Consider the following 6,384-nt stretch of genomic DNA (forward strand, 5'->3'; position numbering starts at 1 on the left):
CAGCACCGTACAGCTATGGTGATTGACGGACCCCTGCTGTATGCGCCGGCAACGGTTAAAACACAGATGCTGGCACATTAACTCTTGCACTGCCGCGTTCAGCGCTGACCGCGGCACGTGCGTTATCCTGAGGGGTCCGCGTGTCTAGCGGGTTCCTGCGCTGCTGTGATGGGGATTCGATGGCTTGGATGGCAGCCCGATGCCTTTTTTAGGCATCGTAGCTGCCTTCCGTGTCAGCCTGTGAGATCCAGCCCCCTGGATCTCACAGGAGGCAGGCTGTAAGGCCTCTTTCACACAGGCGTCGCGTGTGAGGGCCGGACAAGATGCGGGTGCGTTGCGGGAAAATGCACAATTTTTTCTGTGCGAGTGCCAAGCGTTTTAATACGTTTTGCACGCGTGTGAGAAAAATCGGCACGTTTGGTACCCAGACCCGAACCCAGACTTCTTCACAGAAGTTGGGGTTTGGGTTAACTGTTATGTAGATTTTATTATTTTCCCTTATAACATGGTTATAAGGGAAAATAATAGCATTCTTAATACAGAATGCTAAGTAAATTTGGGATGGAGGGGTTAAAAAATAAAAAAATAATAATTAAACTCACCTCATCCACTTGTTTGCGCAGCCCGGCTTGTCTTCTTTCTTCTTCTTCTTCTTTGAGGACCTGGGAGGAAAAGGACCTTTGGTGATGTCACTTTCCTCTCAGGTCCTCAAAAAAGAAGAAAGAAGACAAGCCGGGCTGCGCGATCAAGTGGATGAGGTGAGTTTAATTATTTTTTATTTTTTAACCCCTCCATCCCTAATCTACTTAGCATTCTGTATTAAGAATGCTATTATTTTCCCTTATGCCATGTTATAAGGGAAAATAATAAAGATCGGGTTCCCATCCCATGCGTGAAAATCGCACCGCATCCGCACTTCTATGGGGCCTGCGTTGCTTGAAAAAAACGCACAATATAGAGCTTGCTGCGATTTTCACGCAACGCACAAGTGATGCGTGAAAATCACCGCTCATGTGCACAGCCCCATTGGAGTGAATGGGTCCGGATTTAGTGCAGGTGCAATACATTCACCTCAAGCATTGCACCCGCGCGGAATTCTCGCCCACGTGAAAGCGGCCTAAGTGTACTGTATTACAGTCCGTAATACAATTACAGCCAATGCATTGCAATGCAGAAGTATTGTAATGCATTGTAAAGGGGTTCAGACAACGAAATTTGAAGTCCCAGAGTGGGACAAAAAAATTAAGTTAAAAAAGATGTAAAAAAAAAAAAGTTTTACAAAAAGAATAAAGTTTCAAGTAAAAAAAAAAAAAAGTGTCCTTTTCCCAAAATAAAGTATAAAAAAAAAATTGTTAAAAATAGGTAAAAAGAGAAAAGTAGACATATTAGGTATCGCTGCGTCCGTATCGACAGGCTCTATAAAAATATCACATGATCCACCCCACCAGGTGAACTCCATTAAAAAATTAAATAAAAACAGTGCCAAAACAGACATTTTCTGGTCCCCTTGCCTCACAAAAAGTGTAACACCAAGCAATCGAAAGCGTATTTAGCCCAAAATGGTACCACTCAAACCGTCATCTGATCCCGCAAAAAATGAGACCCTACCTAAGACAATCGCCCAAAAAATTAAAAAAAATAGGGCTCTCAGCAAATGACAACAGAAAAACAAGATTTTATTCTGTTCAAAAAGACTTTCACTGTGTAAAACTTAACAAAAATAAAAATGATAGATATATTAGGTATCGCCTCGTCCATAACAACCTGCTCTATAAAAATATCACATTATTTGCCCCCTCAGGTGAATGCTGTAAAAATATAAAAATAAAAAATAAAAACTATGTCAAAACAGTCATTTTTTTTCACCTGGCCTCACAAAAAGTCAAATGGGCCAGATTTATCATTACTCTGACAGCTCACTCCACTTTCACATATGGCTAAAGTCAGTTTTAGTCAAGTCAGATTTATGATCGGCCCTTTAAGACTGTAATAAATGTGGTTTGCCGGTAGCAGTTTATCCGTCAGTAAGCACCTTTACAAAAGTCGCACGTCTTTACAAAAAAGTCGCATGTTCTATTAACCCCTTAAGGACTCAGCCCTATTTCACCTTAAAGGGACTCTGTCACCACTTTCTAACCCCCCCTTTTAAAAGTATTGTTCTCTCCATGGCGCCCTTGTGATTACAAAGGTGTTGTTATAACATAAATTCGCCGTCTCGTTTTGATAAAAATACCTTTTATCTAACCTGTCAATCTTGTGGATAAGGTGCCCAGGGCGTTTCTGAAGGTCTGAAGCTGCCGCCCGCCGCCGCCGTTGGTGCCCAGCTCCTCCCCTGATCCTTTCAGCGCCGCCTGAATGTAAAGAAATCCGCCTCCGGCTCTCGCTCAGTGCCCCCTCCTCCTTTTCAAAGATCCCGCGCGTGCGCACAGGCCTGTGCCTGATGCGCCCGTGCGGACATTTAGAATCAGCCTCATTGAGCGAAGTGCGCATGCGCGCACTTCGCTCAACCTCCTCATAAGACGAGCACTGCAGCCAGCCACTCAGAGCCTGCCAAGCGCTGTATGGAGCCGCAGGCTCTGAGTGGCTGGCTGCAGTGCTCGTCTTATGAGGAGGTTGAGCGAAGTGCGCGCATGCGCACTTCGCTCAATGAGGCTGATTCTAAATGTCCTCACGGGCGCATCAGGCACAGGCCTGTGCGCACGCGCGGGATCTTTGAAAAGGAGGAGGGGGCACTGAGCGAGAGCCGGAGGCGGATTTCTTTACATTCAGGCGGCGCTGAAAGGATCAGGGGAGGAGCTGGGCACCAACGGCGGCGGGCGGCAGCTTCAGACCTTCAGAAACGCCCTGGGCACCTTATCCACAAGATTGACAGGTTAGATAAAAGGTATTTTTATCAAAACGAGACGGCGAATTTATGTTATAACAACACCTTTGTAATCACAAGGGTGCCATGGAGAGAACAATACTTTTAAAAGGGGGGGTTAGAAAGTGGTGACAGAGTCCCTTTAAGGACTTGGCCATTTTTTGCAAATCTGACCAGTGTCACTTTAAGTGCTGATAACTTTAAAACGCTTTGACTTATCCAGGCCGTTCTGAGATTGTTTCTTCGTCACATATTTTACTTCATGACACTGCTGAAATTGGGTCAAAAAAGTTAATTTTTTTGCATAAAAAAATACCATATTTACCAAAAATTTTGAAAAATTTGCAAATTTCAAAGCTTCAGTTTCTCTACTTCTGTAATACATAGTAATACCCCCAAAAATTGTGATGACTTTACATTCCCCATATGTCTACTTCATGTTTGTAGCATTTAGGGAATGATATTTTATTTTTTGGGGATGTTACAAGGCTTAGAAGTTTAGAAGCAAATCTACAATCTGCAAAAAAACTATTTTTAGGGACCACTACAGGTCTGAAGTCACTTTGCGAGGCTTACATAATAGAAACCGCCCAAAAATGACCCCATTCTATAAACTACACCCCTCAAGGTATTCAAAACTGATTTTACAAACTTCGTTAACCCTTTAGGTGTTGCACAATAGTTATTGGCAAATGGGGATGAAATTTGAGAATTTCATTTTTTTGCCTAATTTTCCATTTTAACCCATTTTTTACACTAGCAAAGCAAGGGTTAACAGCCAAGCAAGACTGTATCTTTATTGCCCTGACTCTGCCGTTTACAGAAACACCCCATATGTGGCCGTACACTACTGTACGGCCACACAGCAGGGTGTAGAGTGAAAGGTGCGCCGTTTGGCTTTTGGAAGCCAGATTTTGCTGGACTGTTTTTTTTACACCATGTCCCATTTGAAGCCCCCCTGATGCACCCCTAGAGTAGAAACTCCATAAAAGTGACCCCATCTAAGAAACTACACCCCTCAAGGTATTCAAAACTTATTTTACAAACTTTGTTAACCCTTTAGGTGTTGCACAAGATTTAATGGAAAATAGAGATACAATTTCAAAATTTCACTTTTTTGGCAGATTTTCCATTTTAATATTTTTTTGCAGTTACAAAGCAAGGGTTAACAGCCTTTTTAATCAGTGATAAATGTGTTTTTTGATTTTTACATTTTTTTCACTTTTTTTCACTTTTTTTTTGACCCAGACCCACTTGGTTCTTGAAGATCCAATGGGTCTGATGTATGTATAATACAGTACAGTACGCCATATAGTGTTTTGTACTGTATTTTACTTACACTTTGTCTGAACAGATCTCTGCCTTTAGCACCCTGCTGGCACCTTGGTATACCCACTAACCACCAACGATTATTCAAGGGGAGGCGGGCGGGGGATCGCGATCCCGCCTGCCGCACCGCCCGCCTCCCGCACCGCCCCCACCGCCCACAACTCCCCCCCCCCTGCACCAACCGCCGGCAAAAAATCATGGGGGGGTGGAAAATCTTTATTTTAGGGACACTAAAGCTTCTGATCCCCGCGGTCAGGGACCGCATGGATCAGAAACTGCAGAAAGCGCAGCAAACCGCAGGTCTGAATTGACCTGCGGTTTGCGGCGATCGCCGATACGTGGGGGTCACATGACCCCCCGCTGACGTTGAGACAGGATGCCGGCTGAATGATTTCAGGCGGCATCCTGTTCAGATTAACCCCTGCGGCGCCGGCATAACGATTTAAAGTTAGGATGTACCGGTACGCCCTGAGTCCTTAAGGACTCGGGAAATAGGGCATACCGGTACGCCCTGCGTCCTTAAGGGGTTAAAAAGTCTCATAAGATAAGCATGGTCCTCACCGGAGTGAAATTGCGCATTTTTTTGCGACTTTTTAAATAGTCGCAATAGTAAATCTGTCTAGAGATTCATTTACATAAGAAAACACATTTCAGAAAACTGGCGAGCATAGTGCAGAGCAGAAAAAAGTTGCAAATTTTTGCGCAGTTTTAGTGATTGCGCAAAAATTTTAGACTTTTTCACTCCATTAGGCCTCTTTCACACGACCGTATGGCTTTTTCAGTGTTTTGCAGTCCGTTTTAAATGGATCCGTTGTTCCGTTTTTTGTTTCCATTGTGTTTCCGTTTCCGTTCCGTTTTTCCGTATGGCATATACAGTATACAGTAATTTCATAGAAAAAATTGGGCTGGGCATAACATTTTCAATGGATGGCTCTGCAAAAAACGGAACGGATACGGAAGACATACGGATGCATTTCCGTATGTGTTCAGTTTTTTTTGCGGACCCATTGACTTGAATGGAGCCACGGAAAGTGATTTGCCGGGCAATAATAGGACATGTTCTATCTTTTAACGGAACGGAAAAACGGAAATACGGAAACGGAATGCATACGGAGTACATTCGTTTTTTTTGGCGGAACCATTGAAATGAATGGTTCCGTATACGGACCGTATACGGAACGCAAAAAACGGCCCGCAAAACGGAAAAAAAAAAACGGACGTGTGAAAGAGGCCTTATTCTGACTTGAGCTAATGATAAATCTGGCCCAATGTATCCCAAAAGCAATCAAAAAGTTCATATTCTTTGGACCCATGAAAGGTCCTCTTTAATATGTGTCACCAACGCATGTGTCTTCACTCCAGTGTCCACCTGTGATGTGATACGCATATAAATAGAGACGTCACTGTGTACATACATGACGTGTATATCTGTATATATCGTGTGTACTGGGCTCCGGTAGACTGATGGTTTACATTGAAGGTGTTTTCTGTGTTTTCATCTGCGTCGCCCACTACTGACTGCTAACATAACCCCTGGCTATTTCACTACTCCTTCAGGTAATGACTGCAGTCACTGTCCATTGGGGTGATTTATAGGGGTAGGAGAACTTCATATTTGAAGTCAGCTTCCTCATGTACTGCTATTTTGGGGGTGGAGAGTGACATCACCACAGAATGACCCCCCCCCCAATACCAGTTGTCACTTCTAGCCCATGTGGAGCCCTGTCCTCTTCTTTAAAATCTCCCAAAGAAGACTTCCTCCACAAATTATCCTAATAGGATTTTACCCCAGTTAGATGGATCGTAAGAGGCGTCCCTAAACTACCACACACCGCCCCATACAGTATTATGTCTCCTTGTGGCCCACCGCCCCATAAAGTATAACGTCTCCTTGTGGCTGCCCCATACAGTGTAACGTCTCCTTGTGACTGCCCCATACACTCTAATGTCTCCTTGTGGCTGCCCCCATACACTGTAACGTCTCCTTGTGGCTGTCCCATACAGTGTAACGTCTCCTTGTGGCTGTCCCATACAGTATAACGTCTCCTTGAGGCTGCCCCATACAGTACAAACGTCTCCTTGTGGCTGCCCCATACAGTGTAACGTCTCCTTCTGGCTGCCCCATACAGTGTAACGTCTCCTTGTGGCTGCCCCATACTGTGTAACGTCTCCATGTGGCTGCCCCATACAGT

General features: G+C 44.2%; 1 protein-coding gene across 1 annotated transcript in view; it reads left to right on the forward strand.

Annotated features, from left to right (window-relative positions):
* LOC120998607 (saccharopine dehydrogenase-like oxidoreductase) overlaps positions 1 to 6,384 on the forward strand; it is a 152,144-nt gene that overhangs the window by 41,149 nt on the left and 104,611 nt on the right. The window lies entirely within an intron of this gene.

This window comes from Bufo bufo, chromosome 4 (genome assembly GCF_905171765.1).
Source record: "Bufo bufo chromosome 4, aBufBuf1.1, whole genome shotgun sequence".
Lineage (NCBI taxonomy): Eukaryota > Metazoa > Chordata > Amphibia > Anura > Bufonidae > Bufo > Bufo bufo.